Here is a 24,955-nt window from a genome sequence, read left to right on the forward strand (position 1 = left end):
AATTGTCCAGAATATTACAGTAATTAATAAAATAACTGTTGTGAGTGACCAGCGGTTGGTTAGAGCAAAAATGTTGATTAACATTAGAAGAGAGAGGAGAGCAATGTTAACAAAGAGGCATTCTAATAAATTTAAATCGATAGAAGATACCTATAGTAGCTGATCAGAATCTCATTACTTCAGAACTTATAGAAGTAGAACATCTAAATGAAAATGAATTAGACATAGAGGTGAAAAACATGCGAATAAATAAAAGGAATATGGAAAAACAAGTAGGATAAACTCACAACTCATCGACGACGACTTAAGCTAATAATGGACTACGCACTCGGTACCTGGAACGACTTGACATTGAACAAACCAGGAACACAGCCATTACTACTTAATGAGCTCAGAAAATACAAAATAGAACCAGCAGCATTACAAGAAACTAAATAGCTAGGACAAGGAATGAAACACAAAACATGACACAAAAACGCATACAATACTATATGGCGGAAAAAAGAGTTCGGATTAGCCTTCATAGTTGACAATAAGATGAAACATGCCACATAAGATTTTAAAGCAATGAATGAGAGAATATGTAAATTAAGAATTAAAACAAAATTATTGAACCTCTTAATCAGTAACATATACTGCCTAAGAAAAGAACAAAGCATGGAAATAAAAGAGGAGTTCTACGAACAGTTAGAGGAAGTATACGATAGCTCACCGAGAAATGACATCAAGATCGTACTAGGAGATATGAATGCTGAAATAGGAAAGAACTTTTTTTAGGAACCATTGATAAATATTCATTCCAAAACACTAATGAAAATGCAGTATTACTTTTCAACTTTGTCAGTAGAAATAACATGATCATAAATTCGACTTTTTGCCCACACCGCGACATACACAAAGCGACGTGGATTATGCCTGATGGAACAACCGCCAACCAAATGGATCATATCTTGATTAAAAAGGCCCCAACAAGCATAGAAGATGTAAAGAGTCGAATCGGAGCATGCTGCGGATTTGACCATATCCTAAGAAAAACAGATGCAGAATTCAGAGAAACAGGAGGGGCAAACAGGAACAAACAACAGAACAACTAAATATACAAAAATTGAGACAAGATATTAAACATAACTATAAAAAAATAACACTCACAAAGATTATAGGCAAAAAAAAAGAAAAAAAAACGAAAAGAGAATGGTTCAATGTTGGCCATAAAAGGCCATACGAAAAAAAAAATGAGGAACACAAGAAATATACCGAAAGAAAAACAAGAGAAAGAAGAGCAAACTACGAAGATGCAAGACGGAGGGCCGATAAAATATGCCGAACAGAGAAAAAATACGAAAACAGTAATAAACAGAAATTGGAAGAAAATCTTCAAAGCAACGATATAAGAGAAGCGTATAGATATCTATGCAATTTAAGTGAAGGATACAGACCCCAAACAAATCTATGCAGTAATTAAGAAGAGCAAATAACCAGCGATCCAAAAAAAATAAAATTAGTCTAAAAAACCTATTTCCGCACTCTTTTAGGGACGCGAGAAAATGAAGAGCATGAATCACATCGTGGTAGACACCGAAAATATAGAACCCCGACGATGGAAGAGGCAAAACAAGCAATACGAGCACAAAACAATAACCAGGCTCCAGGTATTAACAATGTCCCCTCTGGCTATATAGATTAGGTTGCGAATACCTAGTAGAACAAACGCATACTCTCATGAACAAGATTTGGAGTGATGAAAAGATTTCTAGCGACTGCAAAACCGAGATTAAACTGAATAAACTGAGCATACAAAGTTTTTACTTAAATACTAAACAAACGACTCCAACAACTAATTGATTTTGTCGCGACCTATTGTCGGGGGATGTCAAAACGTTTTCCTATAAGGATGATCTACAACTGATCAGCTATTTACAGTGAAACAAATTCTAAACAAATCGTGGGAATACGACATCAACGTCCCGAATATATTCATAGATTTCAAACTTTCCTACGACTCAATTAATAGACACAAGTTATATCAAATATTGTATAGCGTTAAGATTTCCCAAAAATACATCTAACTAGTAAAAGCAACAATGTACTCGTCAACAGCAACTGTCAAAGCACAAAATGAGCTCAATGCGAACTTTTCAATAGTCAAAGGATTAAAATAAGGAGACGGGCTGGCAACGACAAATGTGTTGAAAAAGATGTTTGTCTGATAAGAGGGGTAACCTCCTCCCAATGGAATAATCCAATAATATCCATAATGCAAAAAAAGGTTAATATTTCAGACCTAAAGACCTATTATTTTTCCATATATATAAAATATTCATGAAGATAATAACAAAAGGGCTTGTGAACAAACTGGAACCAGCCTTGCGAACATGCTGGGTTCCGCTCTAGATACGGAACAAATGGTCTTCTACAAGTTATTAAAACGCTAACAGAAAAGTATATTCGTAGACTATGAAATGGCATTTGACATTATAGATCATCGTAAACATTAGGTGCGTTCTTTAACAATACTAAATACACTCCACTTGGTCCAGGAGCTCTATCCTTTCTATATGTTGTCAATGTCTTGTCCACTTCATCAGATGTAATCATCTTTCCGTTATAATATGTGTTATCACTGGTACACGGGCGGATCTACAACTGCAGAAGGGTCGGGCGTAGGAACATTTGGCAGTGATGGAAATTTAAACATTTCTATTCCACTAGGAGAATATACCTCTGTATTTTAGGCAGAGATTTTTGCAATCTTGAAGTGTATAAGAGAATCTTTTGGAGAATTTGGAGATACAAATCTCCAAAAATATATGGTACCCATCCACTGGACATGTATAAGCTGGTAAGCTTGTAAATTGGTATAAGCAGAATCCTGAAAAAGTATCATGGATGTTCAATAAGACGATTGGCTGCAGTACGACCGGTTTATAGCAGACGGTTTCCAGGAAAAAAATCTTGGGTCATACCAGTATCAATTCCCTTAACAGCCATGTGCTACCTAAGCTTCTCCCACCAAGTCTTCTTTGGTCTTACTTCTTACAGGAACTTGCAACTAAGCAATAAAAACTGAATAGAGCAGAGTAATATAGAATTCTTAGTCTTCTTCCATGGACTCACTATTCGAATTGTTCCAACTACTAGATATGGGTAGCAATATAACTTACTTCTGCGATGTACTCAACTGTGATCAACTTTGCTTTGTAATTTTACCAACATATATTATAATGAAAAAGCATCAATTTAATATGTCAGAAGATCAATACAAGAAATAAGAAGTATAAGGCGATCAAGCAAGGGTTTATCTTGTCTTGGGCGCTCTTTAACTTATAACTCAGAACTATACTCAGAATACATAATAATTGTAGCGCTGTTAAATAAACTATTGCTAAATAAACAATAAATATATGCAGACGATACCACCACCTTTGCAGAAAATTTCAACGACCTACCAAAATTACTAACCAAAATAATAAAAAATAAGGAAATAGAGGCTTGAACAATCAATCAATCAACAAATACTGTTGCAATAAGATAGAAGCATTCGAAATGTAGATTAATAGAAGGGTGCTGCGAGTATCTTGGATGAATAAAAAAATCAAATTTTGCAGTACTCAACAAATGAAAAAAGAAAGGGAATTCATAACCACCAAAAGTTCTAGACTAAAAAGGAAGATTGTGGAAACAGGAAGTACTGAGAGAAGATAACTGTCATAACTGTGATACATGGAAGAGAATCGTTTTTCTATAGCTCTAAGCAACTATTTTGTACAGCTGTATGCAAAATTCAACTAGCAATGATGATATCCAAGCTTCAAAACGACCTGAAGAAAAAAAAACAATATTCTTAGCACCAACGGTTGTAAAATAAAAAATATCCTAAGGATCCTACAACTGATAAATAGGGAAAACTCCAAGGAAACCGAAACATAGAACAAAACAGAATATCGTGTCTACGGTATAAGACTTTCTATGTGACTAATATATAATAAACGTTTTTTTGAATATTTTGTAATTACTCATGTTTTAGATTAGAGCAACAGTATTTATTATAAGAACTTTGCCTGGGCTAATCAACCATGAAAATGACAGAACATATGAGATGAACTACTCCTTTATTACCAAGCCACATGTACACATAAAATAACGTACTCTGGCGATTTATTTATATTAGTGTTAGCTGTAATGACATGCTAAATAAAGCCTATTCATTCAAACTAACAAGACAAATAAGACAACATGTACACAAATACATTATAATTAACCAAGTGAAAAGTAAAATATATATATATATATATATATATATATATATATATATATATATATATATATATATATATATATATATATCTTTAAGGAATATGACCGTTTAATTTAATATAAAAAAAGTGCACTCGTAAGTGAATGGGATGTTTTCGGTCAATTTGGAGATAAAAAAGACAAGAGTTGTGCTACTTTATATATAACAGTGGACGTTTCGCCCACTGTTCAATGAGCATCATTAGTTCATCTTTAAAAGATCTGTAGCATTAAAATGTTATTATTGTGAAAAAACACCAAAAATTAATCTACTAAATACATCAGCAAAAACACAGAAACACAGAACGCCGGAAGATTCCCAATTTAAGTAATTTTATATTAATTTTTTTAATTTAACTTTTGAAAACATTGATTGATTATAAAATCTATTATTGATAGTAAGAATATTCACTTTTCATACGGTACCCGTAGAGTTACAGTATCTTCATTATTTTATGTCTTTTGTTATTATAAAAAAAATTACCAGTTGGATAAACAATTTGAATAACTTTTAAACTAATTAATGACTCGAACTCGTTTGTTAAGCACTATAAAAACCTCTTTGGGAGCAATCACGCAAGTAAGTTAATTTTTACAAAAGTTATTAACAATTAAAGATTTTACCTTATTTATTGTGTTAGAAAACGTATAGATTTTCCTACTATAGGTATAGATTAACCAAAAAACTCGTTAAATAACTGAGAAATCAGATTTTAAACCATACACACATACCAAGAGCCCACAAAACAATAGACCAAAGATCTTTCACGTATATTGGACCTCGTCCATATAATATAATTCCCCCAGATGCTCGCAAAATAAATAATATAAACTTGTTTAAAAAGACCATTAAACATTGGTTTTTAGCATATGCTCGTCATGTAATTCATAAGATTATTGACTCCCTTACTATTGATTAAACACAATATAAAACATAATATTTCTACGTGTTTTTGTCTATTTGAAAGCTTTGTTTTAATATACATATATTTCTTACTCCTCGCGTAAAAACAATGAAAAGAATATACCAACCATGGTTAGACCTCTACAGACTTAATTGGTGATAGTATCTAAACTTTGGGTTGTCTCCGTTTCCATTTCGAAATGTATTTATTATAATGATTGTATTTTTATTATTAGGGAAATAAATTATTATATGTATATATATATACATACATATATATATATATATACATATATATATATATATATATATATATATATATATATATATATATATATATATATATATATATAAGTAAACGTTAAATATTGGGTTTGCAGCAATAAAAAATTAAACGTGTACTCTTGTAAATTTTTAATCCAAGCTTTCGGACATTGGTAGATGGTAGTTAATAGATGGTATAATTAATTAAAAAATTCACTACTTACAAACTTAATGAGGTTGTATCCTTAATGATGTTATATAATGTTGATAAAATTTATCACAGTCTGTCATCTTTGTTCAATATAAAACCTATTTCTATATTTAAAATTAAAAAATTACTTTACATTCACAACACTTAATTATTACAAATGCATTCATGAAATTGTAATTCTTTTCTATTCTTCTATTATAAACACATTCATGAAAATAATAATTAAGTGTTGTGAATCTAAAGTTATAAATTGATAAATAAAATAAAAAAAATAAAATAAAAGGACTGTGATATTATTGCTGCAAACCCAATATTTAACGTTTACTTCCTTACGTTGTCAGCAAATACTTCTGGTTTATTATATATATATATATATATATATATATATATATATATATATATATATATATATATATATATATATATATATATATATATAGATGGTGTGTCTGCTTAAACTGGAACCATATGGAAAACTTTTTTAATATTAATTTTACGAAAAAAAGTGATTCTTCATAAAATGCTCTGCATGGTCTAAAACCTAAGATACAACCATCAGAGGTGAAATTTTCTTAATCTTGTACAAGGTATGGCAACAAATATGAATTTCGCTCAATATCTATATTATTTCACATTTCACATTATCGAAAATGGAAGGTAAAAACATGTTTAACATAACATATAAAAATTTTAACCATAACATGTTTAGAATTAAAAACTCTATTTTAATATGCAATTACATCCTTCTAATTGAAAAAAAAATATTCTCAAATTACCCATACCCAACATCATTTTTTTTAATACAAATAAGAGGCTCCATTCCAAAACTGCTCTTATCAAAGTTTTAAAAAATATGGGTGATTATGGCATCTATTACGCAACCACGTATACGTTAAGTCACTTGAAAATGGCCAAAACCTTTGTTCGGGCAATCAATAGAAACTTTGTTCTGTTGACATTTAAACACTTATTTGACAAAAAATATTAAATGTTTAATAATGTTATGGATAATAATGAATAATTTTGTTTGCCCGTAGAACAAGGAAAAGGGAGTTTTCCGTTTTTCGTAAACTATATACGTTTCTAATTTGAACATTTTAGGTTACGGTGTTTCTCTTGTATAAGCCTTTGCAACTACCTGTTTTCCCAAAATACAAGCATTTAACGGGAAAAACATATCGTGGTTCAATGCTCATAAAGCAAGATATTAAATATGTCCATACCCTATTTTATTCTCTGAAAACGAAGACTGAACAAAACAACTTTATCTTTAAATATAAGGCTGTCGGTGTCCCTTCAAGATCTAGAGCAAAAAAAAGCAGGTTCATCTAGAAAGTGGGTAGCTATCAAGTACTTTGTAAAAATAAGGGAAACGAAGGATTTCAAAGTACAGGTATGTCAAAATGCATTTAAGGATATTCTTCAAGATTCCAAGGATCGCATTCAAAGAATTATTTGCATTTTTTTACGAAACGGCTTACCCCCGAAAGAGAATCGAGGTGGTTCAAAACAAAAATATATTTATGCTCAAAAGAAACAGGCAGTCAACATGTTTTTTCAAACATTGCAATGTACTGATGTCCACTATTGTAGAGAAAAAAGTAATCGACGGTATTTGACTTTTGATTTAACTATTAATAAACTGCTCACAATGTATAATGACTAAGTAAGTACCTGAACAAAATTTGAAAGTTAAAAAAAATTGTTTTAAAAATATATATTGCCTGGAATATAACATCGGTTTTGATTCGGCATCATCTGATACATCCTCCCGATGCAGTCCTTTAACTGAGAAAATAAAACAAGGAAAGGATACCGAGGCATGTAATCAGCTTCAAATTGAGAAAAGAATACATGTACTTAGAAGCAAAGCATTTTTGAGTTGAGGGGAATAAAGCCAGATATCCTTGTTTTATCTTTTGACTGTGAACAGAACTTGGTCAATCCGACAGTACAAGACCAAACCTTCTGTTACAGCAACCAACTATAAGTATACAACTTCCTCACAAGCACTAACAAGTAAAGATTCCTCACAAGCCTAACTTCACAACAACAATGTATTCATATTCACCTGGATGGAAGAATTTCACAAAGGATCAAATGAAATTGCTTCAGTAGTTTTTCTTTTTCATTGCTTATTAAGTATCATTGATTGATCTACTTACAAGATAAAATTATGTGCGGATGGCTGCGGAGAGCAAAACAGAAACTTAACTGTGGTTGCAATATGCATTTATTTTCTAGTTCAAAACGCACCACCACATATTAAGGAAATTGAACTTGTATTTCCATTAGAGGACATTTGTTTCTATCATCCGACCGGGTTTTTGGTATTACAGAAAAGAAATTATGGACGATTAGTGAAATTACTAGCAATGAAACATATATTGATATTTTTATGTAAAGGGGAAACCGTTACTAAATTGACAGATTGTGGAGTTAAGTCCTGGAAGGAAGTGGCAAAGCAATAATTGAATGTCCTAACATTTTAAATTTTCAACTGTCAAAAGAATTATAATTGAAAAAAATGAATACAAAATAAAAGTTAGAGGCGAGGAAAACTACAACAGCGATATAGAAGAGGCAAAACCAATTTTTAAACGTGAGAAACGACCAAACCAGATGGAAGTTCTTGAAATTCTGAAAGGTGTGGCATTAAATAAAAAGAAAGTTGAGTACGTCAAGAAGTTACTAGACTTCGACTTTGAAGAGCATTGGGTGGAACGAGAAGGTTTATTTTTTTAAGAGTTTAAAAAAAGTATTGAAAGATTCGATGAAGAGACCGAACCGAATGAAATTTGCGAAGGGGGCCTTGAGGAAGACATTTTGCCAAGAATTTAGAATATCCTAATAAGCTATATTTCCTTATTATAAAACTAATGTTTTAAAATTAATAAAAATAAAATATAGTAAATGATGCATGTTATTATTCCATAGTGTCTTGTTCAAGCAGCCATGCCAAAACTTGTATTGTCCATTTTTATTTATTGAATTTGGTCGAAATGGGTTAAACAGGATTTAAATGACGGCTGGAGAACTACTGTCAATATTGTACGTTTTTCGCGAATTGTGAAATATTACTTAAAGTGGACAAGGAGAGTTTTGAAATGAAACTCCTCAAATATGATAACTCGTCCGTTCCGATAAAAAATGATAAGCAAATTTTCACAAAACAAAATATTACATTAAAAATTTAATGCATATTGAAGAGTTATGATATTTGTAATAAATAAAAATTATGTTCGATATTTTGTAATTTGAGAAAAATTTGAAAAAAATTTTTTTTCAATTAGAAGGATGTACTTGCATATTAAAACATAGTTTTTAATTCCAAACAACCTTTCATCATAACAATTTTTCTCTACTCTAGTGCATTTTTGTATTTGCTTGTGTTCACGAAATGTGTTCAATGATCATGTCGTGGTTGTGATTGAAGTCCAATAATTTTCTTTCATTATTGTTACCCTTTTCTCTTGCCTGTTTTCCAATTACAGTTAAGTTAGGCTAATTTAAATTCAATATGACTGGGCGCTTAACTATCCTTCCACTTGACCTAAGAGGACTATTGTGGCTAATCCATAGATTTAAAGTTGTCTATTGAGGACCATCATCATCATCATTGGTGCTACAGCCCTATAAAAGAGCCTCGACCTTCCCAAGTCTATTACGCCAGTCAGTTCTATCCATTGCCAACTGTTGCCAGTTTGCTGCGCCTATTTGTCTACCATCCTCATCTACACCATCCCTCCATCTGAGTTTTGGTCTACCCCTTTTTCTACTTCCCACAGGTTGTGACATAAGGATTCTTCTAGGAGGGTTGTTCTGCTGTGATCTTGCCAGATGTCCTGCCCATCTTAGTCTTCCTATTTTTATAAAGGATACTACGTCTTTACCACCAAATATATGTTTATATCTGTGATATATCTCGTAGTTGTACCTCCTTCTCCAAACACCATTTTCACAGATGCCACCAAATATTCTTCTCAGGATCCTTCGTTCAAATATAAGCAGGAGATTTTCATCTGCCTTGGAAATGGTCCATACCTCCGACCCATATGTCAACACTGGTTGTATAAGGGTTTTGTATATGGTTATTTTTGTTTTTTGGCTTAAGTTTCTGCTTCTCATATGTCTACTCAGTCCAAAATAGCATTTGTTTGCTAGGATTATTCTTCGCTTGATTTCTTCCGTCATGACGTTCTCCTTGGTGATCAGGGAGCCTAAGTATGTGAATTTGTCCACCACTTCAAAGGTAGAATTATCAACCGTGAATTGGTGGCCGATGTTTCTGGCTCTATTGTTGGGTGTTGATGCCATTATCTTAGTTTTATTTTCATTTACTTGCAGGCCCATATTTTTTGAGGCGTGTGACAAGGTGGTATACATTTCTTCTAGCTTACGTGTTGTGCGGGCAACTAGATCAACATCATCTGCATATGCCAAAATTTGGGATGATTTATTGAGGACCATTGTCCTGTTAAAACACATAAAAAAGAAAGAAATAACACCAGCTTATAGAACAAACAACAACTTAGGCAAATATATTAAGAACAACAAGAGCCAAAAGAATGGTAAAACAAACTTAAATGTGGCGACTGCCCAAAAAATTACATCGGTCAACCTGGTAGAACTTTTAGCAAACGTATAGCAGAACTTAAAAGGACTTTCAATAATAGAAAAATAGATTCTACGTACGCACTTCACCTTCTAGTCCATAATCATTATTTTAATGACGAATTTCAAATTCTTCACATTCAAAATAAAGGCCTTAAACTATCTTTGTTAGAATCTATGGAAATTACCACATTAAAAAATACACACATAATTCTGAGTGACCAACTTGAGACAAACAGTTCTCTTGTCCTCAACTTATTCAGTTAAAGACTATAAAGTGTAAACGCATACCAAAAATAGATCACTTGAGCAAGCAACTCTGACAAAATAGCTGTAGTAATAATAATTTATAATAAATTTTGTGGAAGTGTTGAAAACAAAAGTTTTCAGTGTTTTATTGTTAAATAATAGAATTATTCGATAGCCGATAGAGAATGTGAAACTAAACTAAACATAAGTCCAAGCAAGAAATAAATGGATAGCAATTATAAAAGAACATTGCCCCGAAAGGAATATAAGAAAAAAAGAAGATAAAGGATGTAAAAATAAAAAAGACAATGGGTGTTCAAATTGTTAAAATGTCTAGAAGATAAGATAATAGTAAAGATTATAATAAATAATCTATTTGAATGCCTAAAAACACAGCAAAAGAAATTTAGACTAAAATCGCCAAAAAAAAGGTGAAATCGTTATAAAAAATATTTAAAAATGATAAAAAAAATAGAGCAATAATTCAGATGAAACTCCGTATTCGAAATTTGTTTAATTAATACTAGCATGTTAACGTGATTTCAAGGTATTTGTAGATCATTAATTGCATTGCAATAACATTGCAACAACAGTTAGAACAACTATTATATTAAGATTTATTTTATCCGAAACTTACACCAACAATCAACAAGAAAAACAAAGGATTGTGTTTACAAATTGTATAAAAGTATTTTGTAAATAGAGATTGTGATTAAAATACCTTTTGAATACGAAAACTTGGATTTGAGTGTAATTAACCATTTGACCACGCAAATATGTTCTTCACACATCAGCTTATTAAGTAGTGGAATGTTTTGTGATTTTGTTCGTCAATAAATTATAAAAAATATTTTAGTTAGAAACTTTTATTCAACAAATGTCTATAGACCAACTGCAACAAATGTTTATAGACCAACTGCAACAATTCGTCTTTGGATGTGTCATGCCGCTTTTTAGTCAATCTACAGATTTTATTAAACATGGCAAATATATGTTTAACTATATAAGGCTTAACTAATGTTTTTATGAGTGATGACTTTTTCTAACAAATTTCATTTGGCAATTTTTTGTGGGTCATTGTACACTATGTGGACGTAACCGTTATGTTATTCATACATACTGTTCTTTCTAGCTATTGCCGGTATTATTGGTGTAAATGTGTTCAAAGACTCCTCTCATCAATGAATCACTGTTTATTTTTTTTAAATAACGGAACTGAGTCGTTCAAATGTGGATTCTTCCGATATTAAACCGCAATGTTGTTGCTAATTTCTTTCACTTTTGAGCGAAATCTGTTTCTGGTTGATTTGTTTGTTTTTCTCAACGTTCTAATTTTGACGAGAAGATAATTAAATTTTTAATAGTTGATTAGAGTCAACGAAACTGGGCGAAAATAAATTGTATAAATAAGACATTGAAGCATTACATGAAATGGATAAGGGTGTCTTAGTAAACTGGGAACACTCAACCCCAATATCCTTACATTGATAACAAAACTAAACCCCATATTACTAAGAAGGGGAGGCGGTGATCGTAAAGATAGAAGGAAAATTGTGGCATTACTTGAAATGGCAAATTGTAGAGCCATAAAGAAGAAGATGAAATAAATAATACCCTTTAATTACCATATTCGTTTGTTTGATATCTCTATAAGAGTTATACTTATAATTCGGTAAAATATTTTTAGTTCCCTGTTTTTAATAGCGTTCGTGATACTTTCCTGTCCTTGCTTAAGCTTACGTCTATATATATATATATATATATATATATATATATATATATATATATATATATATATATATATATATGACCAAATATTTGGCCTAGGAGGACAAATTCGTTAAACTTCCCGTGCTCGAATCGGTATCAATAAAGTGTTATGAATCATTTCGACCTATCCCAGCCTCATCAGACACTTGGGCTGATACAAATTCAAACTCGGAAAGTCCAACGAATGTCTCCTAAAACTTGACCACTGCGGTGGTTGTCTGGGCCATCACTGCAATTTTTTAGCAAGAAAGAAGTTAAGCTCTTGGTAAGTAATTGGGTTTGAGATGGGATTATGAAAACTGGATTCGTTTAAAAAAATGAGATATTGTGTTCAGGGATGGTAGGGGTAAAAATCTAGCATCCCGACGAATAAAATATAACGTACATAGGATGTACGTAGTTTTTAAAGAAAAGCATCCAAATATTCATGTGAATGGTAAATTTTACCGCCAAGTCTTTAAAAGAGAAATTCCCAAATTACGTTTTAAGATGCCAAAAACGGATACATGCCGAACCTGTGATAAATTAAAGGCTGAAATAAATGTGATGGGAAAGAAATGTTTTCTTCGATTGCTATAAGAGACCTCCACCATAGAAAGGCAGAAAAAGCATCAAAATTATTATCACCTACCATTTTAGAATGTCAATATCCAATATTGTTCTGAAGCTATTTTCTTGTGGCATTTTAAAGTAATTACTATTTAAATGGAAATAAGCCACAATTAAAGGTTAAAGTACGATTATTGACGTGGAAGTGCAAATTGAAACGTTAATAAACGCACTTTAACCTTTAATTGTGGCTTATTCCCATTTAAATATTAGTCAATATCCAAAAGTTCAGTAATAACTTTGACCAAAGACATACAACAAGTTCTATTTGTTCCCACATTAACGTACAATAATATCTGATATCTGATCTCTAATCTCGCATTATTAATCAAACAAATAAATTATTCACCGATAGTCTAAAGCTTATAACAATAAACTGTAAACTGGACAGTTAACATTTTCCTTTCTATTCTGTCAAAAAAATCTAATTAATAGAAATTATAAGCATAAAGCCGTTGTTATCAAAGAGATCAAGGAACTGTCAGGAGTTAAAAAGTATTCATATACGGAATACAACAGAAATCACATAAAATATTTTGCGTTACCCAAATTTAACCTAACCTAACCTAACCGATTTAAACCTAAACCTTTATTTAGCATACAGGTATTGTTTCAGAAATGTAGAGATGTCAGCTGTGATGTTTTTGCATGCCTGATTGGCTACAAGAAGGCATTTGATAGAGTCAGGCATGAACAAACGATGGAAGTGCTGAAGAGGACTGGGATTGACGGAAGAGACCTAAATATAATATCTAACCTGTGTTGGAATCAATCAGCGGTGCTCCGAATAGATGGAGAATATACAGATCAGGTCAAAATCTTAAGGGGAGTGAGACAGGGGTGCATAATTTCACCACTGATATTCAATCTGTACTCGGAGCACATTTTTGAAGATATTGATGAAGGCATCTTAATAAATGGAGTCAAACTCAATAATCTGCGGTATGCAGATGATACAATAGTGTTTTCCAATACCATAGAAGGACTAAAAAACTTAATGAACAAAATAACGGAAACAAGTAGAACATATGGACTGAGATCTGATATCAAATTTTACACCAAAGAAAAATTGGAAATTCTGTTTGATAACTGTGCAGGGAAAAATAAGAAAGTGGCTGATGATTCTCATTTTTCTTGATGAAAAAGGTTTCTATGAAACTATTGATTTGAAGCTTCTAGTGTCTGGTTATTCCCTCATGCTAAATCATGGTGAAAACATAAAATTGGCACTATACACATTGGTTTTCATATGCCAGGAAAACCATATCCGAGAATGGGCAGCAATATGGATGAAAGACAATATATCTACTAAACATATAGACTTAAAGAACTGGCTAGAGGGCTAAGAACCCCAATTGAGAGTCTTACGTTACCATGAAGTAAATCTGTTTAAAACTTTAACATCATATAAATTTATCAACAAGAAATTTAATAATATTTAAAAGTTTTTACCCACATATTTAGTGGCTTCACTCATATATACCTGGTAACAGTACTGATGACGGACTTGTTAGTCCGAAAACGTTCTCTGATGTAGCCCGAAAGGATTATTTTAAATAAATAGACTTTTTTACATAAAATTTTTGTGGTTTATGGTAGATATACAGCCGACTACAGTAAATTTATTTTCCTTGTGAATTATCAATCTTTTGATCTAATTCCATTTTAATACAGTTTTGGCAATTTCGTTTCCTATCTTTAAGAATATCTTGTTCTCTTTATATACCGGGTGGCCAACTAAGGATATATCTGACCATATCTCAGAAATGTATTTTCATGCAAGCTCGGGATAAAAAATTGTATCGAAACAAAACAAAAGTGATCTCGATAATAACTTGAAAATTATTTACAGATGCAGGAGTTGTAGATCCATCGCTAGATGGTTTGATTAATTTTTTAACCTGCCCCTGTATTATAATCCATTCCCGAGAGCAGTTCTTAGTTGGTCACTCAGTATATACATATATGCAGTTATAAAGAAAAAAAATACAATTTTAATAATTTATCCTATATTTACTTTTGAAAATAGACTCAAGTCTCTATATTATTCTTTGTCAGGGATTCACATTCTAATACAAAACTCATAACATTATGTACAACCTGCACATTGTCTTTTCTCGAGATTACCTTTCCTTTCTGGCTGTCTGGGGCGCGGAAATGCACACTCATAATCCTTGTAAATAAGATAAAATCTTAAACGGAATTTTATCTCCTACGGGGTACCATAAAACGCCTTCAAACAGGGATGTATCATAATAAAGGTCGGGTAAAAAGAGAGCCAGGTATCACAAACACCAGCGGTAAAAGAGAAACTTGATTAAATAAATATGGTGGTATGATGAGAATGCTACTGATACTTTGTAAACTTCAAAAAACCATAAACCAGAGAAAGAGATCTGAGTATTATTACATATTTTGTAAAATAAATGTAGAAATTAACAAATTTGAAATATTCGCTAGATGGTGGATGTTTATATAGTTTTAAATTAGTAAAAGTAACAACTAAAATGTACGATTTTGAACTCGCAAAACAGATAAAACAAGAGGACACTCTTCTCGGACATCTTATCACCCTCAAGATCTTGACGTCCAAGTACAGTCCTCATGATAGACGAATGCTGAAATCCAATTTATTTTCGCATTTCTGTCGCCTTTTTTACAAATTGATGTTATGTATGCAGTTTTTCATTCTTATGGGACAGGATGTACATTATAGGCTATTATGTTATAAAAATAGGGGTAAAAGGAGCTACAACGTAAAGTTTTTATTGTTTCATATGATCAATGAACCCAAAAAGAAGCCGCAGAGTGCTACCATTTAAACGGGTGCGTTTTTGGGAAAGAGGTAAATTTGTCCTTATGCACTTGGATGCATTTGGGTAAATTCTATACACTTTTTGTACATATACATCTACAGAAAAGTTGTTCAAAATCAAACTTCTATTCGAAATGTCACCTTTTAAATTCAAAAATTCTTTTTTGACAAAAATACTAAAAAAACAAAGCAAAAAAAAGGAACACACTCGATTTTTCTTTTTTAGCCCTTAACTTTTTTCCACGAGGATATAGGAATAGGCATTGCATTACAGAAAGAAAACTTTTTATCCTTTCTGTTCAAAATGACGTTTGGTGAAAGTATTTAGGATTTACAATATCCGAGATACTAAATTCGAAACTCACACCATTTTTTTTTATAACTTTTATTCCAACAATGTTCTATAACTTTTTTCTACTCCGTTTTAAGTAGGTATATCCAGTACATTTAATCAAAAGAAAAATCAATTACCTTGAAAATGGTAGTAGAAGGTTCTAGAAATAATTAAGTAAAATACGGTTCTTCAAAGTTTTCTACTTTTAACGATTTTTGCCTTTTACGGTTATTTTTTAAATTTCTCATTATAACATTTTTCTTACATATTTAGGTATATGCATTACTAAATAAAAACTAACGCTTATTTTCTGTACTTTAAAATAGGCTATTGTAAAGTATTCTAGAACTAACGGTAACTAAGATATGACGACGATAGACCTTGTTCTCCACCATCCACAGATAATCGAATAAATGAAAAAGGCCCAGAAATAACCAAAGAAGAAGTAATTCATGCAGTAAAATCTCAGAAAGATGGAAAAGCCACCGGTCTAGACAATATCAATGTCGAAATACTTAAACTAATTGCAGATAACGAAAGTAAAAGCCTAGATTTAATAACAGCACTATTCAATAATATATATGACACAGGTAAAATACCAACAGACTGGCTAAAATCAACATTCGTAGCATTACCAAAAAAATCGAATTCCTCACAATGCGATGATTATCGAATATTAAGCTTGATGTCTCATGTCCTTAAAACTTTTCTCAGAATTATCCATACACGAATTTACAAGAAGTGCGAGTTCCAGATGAGTGACACTCAATTCGGATTTTGAAACGGATTGGGAACACGAGAGGCTCTTTTTGCTTTAAATGTGTTAACGCAACGATGCAGAGACATGAATGTAGATGTATATGCATGTTTTATTGACTATCGAAAAGCATTTGACTGCGTTAACCATCAAAAGATGATCGAAATTCTGAGAACAACTGGAGTTGACGAACAAGACATGCGAATTATCTCAGAACTATACTGGCACCAAACGGCAACAATTGAAATAGAGCACACAACATCCGAAGACATACAAATCCGACGAGGAGTGAGACAGGGTTGCGTCTTATCACCGCTACTCTTTAATTTGTATTCGGAGTCTATATTCAGAGAAGCATTAGACGAGGTCCAAGGCGGAATTAAGATTAACGGAATCAGCAGAGACAACATCAGATATGCTGATGATACCGTCTTAATAGCAAGCAACGCACAAGAGCTACAAAATATAATAAATGCGGTAGTTCACCACAGCGAAATGTTCGGTTTACATCTAAACGTTTCCAAAACTAAAACTTTAGTATTTTCAAAGACACCAATAAACGTACAGGTGTATGCCAAGGGTCAAATAATAGAACAGGTAAATACAACATTATCAACAAAACAAATATCAATAGTCAGTGTAATCCAAAAAAAGAAATCCTATCAAGAATCGAACAAGCAAGGAAAACATTCATGAGCATTAAAACATTTTTTACAAGATCAGACCTTAGTCTACAGCTTAGAATCCGAATGATCAGATGTTACGTTTTTTCTGTCTTACTGTATGGCTGTGAAAGTTGGACAATGAACTCTGAAATAGAAAAAAGAATAGATGCCTTTGAGATATATATATATATATATATATATATATATATATATATATATATATATATATATATATACAGACGAATGTTGAGGATTCCATGGGTACAAAGAGTTACTAATGTTGAGGTACTTCGTCGCATGTGTAAACAAAAAGAATTACTAAGAATAATCAAAGAGAGGAAAATGCAATACTTGGGTCATGTGCTGAGAGGCGAAAGATATGAATTACTTCAAGTTATACTGGAAGGAAAAGTACAGGGCAAAAGATCAGTAGGAAGACGCCAGAACTCGTGGCTGAAAGACCTGAGGAGATGGTTCGACCGCTCATCCGCAGAGATCTTTCGCACAGCAGTTTCCAAAACTACAATTGCCATTTGGATCGCCAACCTTCGAAAGGAGACGGCGCAATGAGAAGAAGATATGGATCTTCAAATTGTGATGCTTGCAACGATTTGTATATATGTTACGAGCAATGCCCGAAATTGGACAATCCTAGCTTTGTACATAAAATATTGTCCACTTCTAACATTGTACCTCCAAACTGTAAAATGTCCGAAACGGTCAAAATTAAAAATGATTATCGAAACACTCATCGATTCGAATCGATTATTATTGACAAACGACACACCAAATCAAAAATCAAACATTTCTGGTAAATATATTTTTATATTTTCTATTTATAGATATAATATAGATTTGTTCTTTTTCGAATTGACAATGTGATAAATCTCTTCCTGGGTCATTTTAACTGATTGGTAGATTATTCCATGAATAATTTGATCCTACACTCCAGAAGTCAGAAACCCTGATTAATTATGGATTTATAACCTCATTGATTTTTGTTTGTCTTTAAAAACAAATGAGGAATAATCGTAAAAATCAATATGAATCGATATGTTATATTCTCTCAAACTTTGGACGTATCGCTACTTATTGAAATTCCAACATTGTACAGTAGTAATTCTTTTATACAAAGTCCTATGATCATGTCTATTTCGGAGATTGTACAGTAAAGCGGTACAATGCTGAAAGTGGATCAGATTTTCAGTACAATGCTAGGATTGTCCAATTTCGAGCATTGTTCGTAACGTATAATACCTAAATGTACAAGGAAAGAATCGCCAGTCGCAGACGTCAGAGACGAAAATACCACTGAACCTCTAAGAATTATACGAACAAGCTGAATTTTGCTCAGAATGTCAATTTTGAGACTCCAAAAAGATGCAAAAAAGTTTATCACTCCTACCTTCGGGCTTCCCCTTAAATACTCCCCTACTAAGGGGGGGGGGGACAAAAAACATCGATTTAATAAGAATATTAACGCCGTAAAAAAATTATTAAAATAAGAAATGTAGCTAAGATAACGGTGAACAAAAATGATGAACCGTTCTCTCGGAAACAACAACGTGCGAAATCAATGTTTTAAATAAAATGTGTATCAACTCGACTGTAAAAAGTAAAATGTAATGGCATGTCTTACAAAACAGGAAAACAAAATAGTATATCGATGAAAGGCAACCGTATATACGTATTTCTGACTATTGGTCGTCTTCAGTACGGTGCAGCTAAGTTAGAAAAGGAGCATGTTAACTTCGGAAATGATCACTACAAGAGCAATGCGACCAATTTTTGGCATTTTATATATATATTTACATAACATTGTTTTTGTTTTCCTAACGATTCTTACGTACTGTCAATTATAAAGTATGATTATATGTGGCAGTTCTTGTAAGTCAATAGTTTAGTTGTTTGTTTTTATTTTGGAAATAAAGAAGTCAAAAGTTCTGGCAAAAGCAGTAGATCATATGTAAAGAATATGAAAACCTGGTATACACCTCGTATTGAAAAAATGTTCCAAACGTGAAAGTTGTAATATTAGTCACCAATTTTCATTTAGCAAATAAACTGTAGTGAATTTATATAGACTGTAAAAATATTATTATTTTAACGTTTCAAATTGGATATCAATTGTTTAATTATTTAAAGCTAAATAAAGTATAACAAATTTTGAATTTTATTCGCACATGTAGTCTCCCTTATATCTCTCAACAGAATCAAAAATTCAGTATATTAAAAAAGAAAGAAAGACTATAGTACACAAGTGGTACTTGGATCGAAAACCGGATGTCACTTAACAGGCAATTCAAATCTTACTGCTTATTAAGATGCAAGGCGACGTTTAAACAATTTCTATATGCTTAAGTTACGTCTACTTTGTATTCCTATAGTATTTCTGTACACCTTGCGAATGAATATTACAATAGAAAAATAATACATTTAGAATTCTTCACAAGTGTATCTATGATAGCCATTCGGCTTTATATACTGCCGGTTTTATCAATTTAAAGGCGAGGTATTTTTATTATTCACTAGATCTTATATAAGAAAACTATACCACTAAATTATATAACAAATTATTTACTCTATATTGTTTTGTTTATAGACTCTATTTTGTTTTATGAATAAAAATTTAATTTGTAATAATATAATACACAAAAATACACGATCGTTTGTAAGTCTAACTTTTTTGCTTTACTCCAAAATAATGAACCTATTGAAAGCCAGAGTGGTCTAAGTCAAAATATTAACAAAAAATATAAAAATTTCGACTGCTGGCTGATTGTTCCGCTGGAATTACTTAAGTTTAAGCTTTTTTTATTGAAAATAATTCTGATCAAAGTCAGTTTTTATGTTCCCATTTAACGCCAACATGTTAACTTTAAGTCGTTGTTTCTCGAATTTCAACATTTCTGACTTAGACCACTCTGGTTTTCAACGGCTCATGTATACAGAGTGTTTTAAATATGCTTTTACTGCACCAGTAATAACTCTGAAATTACGGCATTATCATAATAAAAAATATTCCGTATTTTTTAAGGATTTCAAAAAGAAACATACACAGGGTTAACTACTTATTTGAAATAACAAAGTTCATTATATTTCCAGAAAAATCAGTTTACATTGTACCAATCTTAACTTCCTGCAAATGACATATGGCGCTAATAATTAAATTCTGTTTAGTTGATATCAATATTTTAACAAACGGATAATCTGAAAACAACAATACTTAATAATTAAACCACGATTGATTATAATGAAAATGACATTTTATAATTGTTATGAGTTGAAATCGTTTTCAAAAAAGATTATTTTAAAATAGTGTACCGTTAGTATAACCAAGTTGTTTGGCGGTTAATGTTGTTCCAAATTGTTGACTTAGTTAGCCTCGAACCTGTAGGCATATAGCCATGCTATTAGTTGATAATTCTGCATGCATGTTCGAATACGCGTTAAAAGGTAGAAAGATAGATAGAAATAGATAGTAGAGAGATTGATAGGGAGAGAATAAAAGGAATGCTGTGAAGAATTTGGAAAAGAACTGAATCAAGATTATTGCAAAAATAATAAAATATTCTTTTAATAAGTTATTGAAACAAAACAATTCCAGGAATCCAGGATGGAATAGGTAGTTTGATTAAAAGAGTTTTTAAAGCAAGAAGAATAAAACAAGAAGAAAGGGAAGATGAAGAAAAACTTGGACATAGATGAGATACAAGATTGGAAAGAAAAAATGAAAATCGATAAGAGAAATGAAACATTTCTCAAGGAGAGGAAAAATGGAAGGAATGTTCTTTGTCTTTTGTTGTGTTGTTCACTTATAATTCATTTGCAACTGTTAATATTGGTAGCGACTTGGCGCCACATATTTTCAATTATATTTATATACATACACTTATTTCCTTCTTTCCGAGAATTGTATTATTTTAAGTACAGTGATAGTGAATTTTATGATAGTTGCAGACTTGGGGGTCTTGGAAACGATATAAGCTGTCGATGTTCTGATCGTATTTAAAATCTGAGAAATGCCCACTTTTTTTCAACCAATGAGCGGGCGGTTCTAAGAATAGAACTCAGGACTGCCAGCAAATCCTAGTCTCACGTCCTCGAAGACATATATCACGTAACTGCTGGATGCATGGCATATAAGGGGTGTGCATTAAGCAGCAGACAAGGAAGGTCAAAAGGTGAGTTTCTGACGGCTAAAAAGTCCAACACAAAATTCTGTTGCTACAAGTATGAAGGTTAATTCGCAAGGCTATCGAATTTATACTTGTTTAAAAACTTATGGTGCTAAATATATATAGTGTTGAAAACCCAAAGAACCTTGGATATTGGAAAACAATTGTAAAATACCAAAATGAACCATTATTATCACACAGCCAAATCGCTTCAGTGACAGCTATACGATAATTTCAGTTCGACTATTATCTCTTTTATAAACAATCTGAAAAATTAATCTGAAGATGCAGATCCTCTCTGCGATTGCTAAGTAATTGTAAATAAAATGCTAATTCTGGAATTTATTATTTAGATACACTTACAGGTATGCTAATAATATAAATAAAATGGTAGATAGCAGAAGGTAGCTATTGAAAATTTGCGCAGTTTTTGTGACTGGATCCACAAAGGACCCCGGCACCTCATAATCATTCTAGCTTTACAACCCTGCGTGGGTCCTAGCCTCCTCAAGGATTGCTCTCCAGTCGTCCCTATCCATCGCCTTCCTCCGCCAAGCACGTATTCCCATATTTCTCATGTCTCCATCGATGCTATTAAAAAACCTTGTTCTGGATCTTTCTCTTCTTCTCTGATCAATGGATCTATCAAGGAGCGTTTTTGTAGCTGGGTCATTTTGTTTCATTCGCATTACGTGCCCTATCCACTTCAGACGTCCTATCTTAATATGTTTTACGATATCTGGTTCCTGGTATATTCTATAAAGTTGTATCATCTTTCCTGCACTTTTCTTATGAAATCTTTCAGTTAAATTGGCTGTCAAACTTCGCTGAGAGGTAGCTTTGGTCATCCTGATCAAAAGTTCTTAGTGCCCAAGATTCAGAAATCAATTGTTTCTGAGTCAAAGCGTCGATTTTTAGTCCATTTGAATAATACATATTTGTATAATATACCGGGTGTTAGTAAATAAGTGCCACAAATTTCAGGGAATAATTCTGCATGAAAAAATAATGACAGTTTGTTATATAAACGTATGTCCGTAAATGCTTCGTTTTCCGAGATACGGGGTGTTAAAATTTTTCCTACAAGCTGACAATTTATGTATTGCTCTGAAACTGGTTGAGATATGCAAATAAAATTTGGTAGATTTTAAGAGGTAGTTATTGTTCATTTTTTCCATACAATTAAGAATTTTATATTAATCATTGGCGCGGATATACGTAATGGTCCCAATTTATTTAAAGAAAAAAATGATACGCCAGTGAGATATTTCAAATTAAAAATCATTTTCGAATTCTTAGTTTAATTTGCGACAAAAAATATTTCTTCTTTTTTATATATGAGGCACCGTTTTTATGCAAAAAAATAAAACATTTTAACGTGTATTTTTCATTTATTTAATACATTCTCAAGAACTGAACATTAGACCAGAACAATAACAGAAAGTGCCACTAACAAAATTTTAAGTGCAAGTAGGTTGCACCGTTTTGAACTCCACGACTGACGTAGCATCGTGAGGAAATCAGCCTTGGATAAAATATCTCGTCTTCACCGCTACAAAGATTATTATGGTTAGCTCCTCTCAGAGGTAGTTCGGATAATCCCAAAAACAAAACAATGGTAGCAAGAACGATCACAAGGGAGCTCAAAGCATAACACAAAAATTTACACTAACATTTTTACTGAATAAATTGCAGACTTATCTCTATATTACAGCAATTTCTATACAAGATAGCTGAAGGCCTAAAAGATGACTGAAGGTCCAAACAAAAATTATATGGCTGAAAACTCAAAGGTAAAAAGGTACCTAAAGGTTTTAATATTAAAAAAAAATGATAGGATCTAGGGCTGCTAGATGAAAAGTTGAGGATGCTGTCGGTGTCACTTCGGTATCAGGTCTCCTAATTATCCATTAGATGGTGCAGCCTGATGACTGAATAAAACCATTGTTTTTATAGTCCAGTGGATGTGGAATGAAGCCTGTTGATGGATTAATTACCAGCCCATAGATTTCTCTAACTGAACGAGATCCAAGATTCGGTAAAACACGTAGTTCAAAAGACCTTGTTGCTGTCGTGATGGTTAGCCATCGAAAGGGCCTGTTCTCTTCACAACTGAATAGTTAAAAATTAATAATTTCAAGTAGTAGGGATATCGATAATAAAATTAATTGATATATATTGATATTGAAATGTTGAGATACCAAGAGTATCGAAAAGTTAGCAGGCAAAACAGAAATTAAAAAGTAGAAGTTGAGTGCCAATTATTTTGGTTTTTAGGATAAAAAAACAATAAATAAACATAAAGGATTGTTATATTAATATAAATTATTTAAGAACAGGAAAAGAGATAAAGTGAAAGAAAATTAGGAAAATATAAAATAAGGCAGCTATTACGTTATATAGAAGGTAACAAAATATAGAGCTTTAAAATGCCAGTTTGTCGTCCATTTTAAAAATCATGGATTTGAAATCGAGCCGTCCTAAATTCAAAATAGGCATCTGAATGTCAATAAGCACGAATATGGTATCGGAATAACATTTCTTAATTTTTCATTGTCAAAAAAGTCATTCATATCCCATATTCGTGTTTATTGATATTCAGATGCCGTATATTAAATGTGTAAGACGATATGTTTCCAAATTCATGATTTTGAAAAATTGACTAAAAACTGACATTTTGAAGCTCTGTAATTCAGAAACAATTGATTTCTAGATCTTGGGAAAACGAGAACTTTTGATCAGCATGACCAGAACTACTTCTCTGTAAAGTTTTAGTCAATTTAACTGAAACCACTTTTACATAAGTAAATAAGAAATATACCAAGAATATTTACACGAATACGACAACCAATGAGGCTAAGAGTTGAATCTTGTGTCACCTTTCAGGTAGACCATTGCTAACATTTTTTGTAGCTTTGAAGAAAAAATGCTTGTCATAAATTAAACGAAGAATTCAAGAATGATTTTTAATTTGAAATAGCTCAGTGGCGTACAATTTTTTACTTTAAATAAATGCCGTATGCGCGCCCATGATGAATATAAAATTCTTAATTATACGAAAACAAATGCGAAATAACTTTTCCTTAAAACTCACCAAATTTTCTTTTGAATATCTCAACCGGTTTCAAAGCAATAAATAAATCGTGAGTTTGTAAGAAAAATGTTAACACCCCCGCCTCTCGGAAAACAAAGCATTTGTGGGCATACATTTATATGGCAAACTATCGTTAGTATATTTTCATGAAGTTTATTTTTTAGACGAAATTGTCGAAATGGGTAGGAATAAAACTAA

General features: G+C 31.9%; 1 protein-coding gene across 2 annotated transcripts in view; it reads right to left on the bottom strand.

The window, feature by feature from the left end:
* LOC140452506 (fibroblast growth factor receptor homolog 1-like) overlaps positions 1-24,955 on the bottom strand; it is a 139,617-nt gene that overhangs the window by 83,462 nt on the left and 31,200 nt on the right. The gene's annotated exons all lie outside the window — the stretch shown is intronic.

This window comes from Diabrotica undecimpunctata, chromosome 10 (genome assembly GCF_040954645.1).
Source record: "Diabrotica undecimpunctata isolate CICGRU chromosome 10, icDiaUnde3, whole genome shotgun sequence".
NCBI classification, from domain to species: domain Eukaryota; kingdom Metazoa; phylum Arthropoda; class Insecta; order Coleoptera; family Chrysomelidae; genus Diabrotica; species Diabrotica undecimpunctata.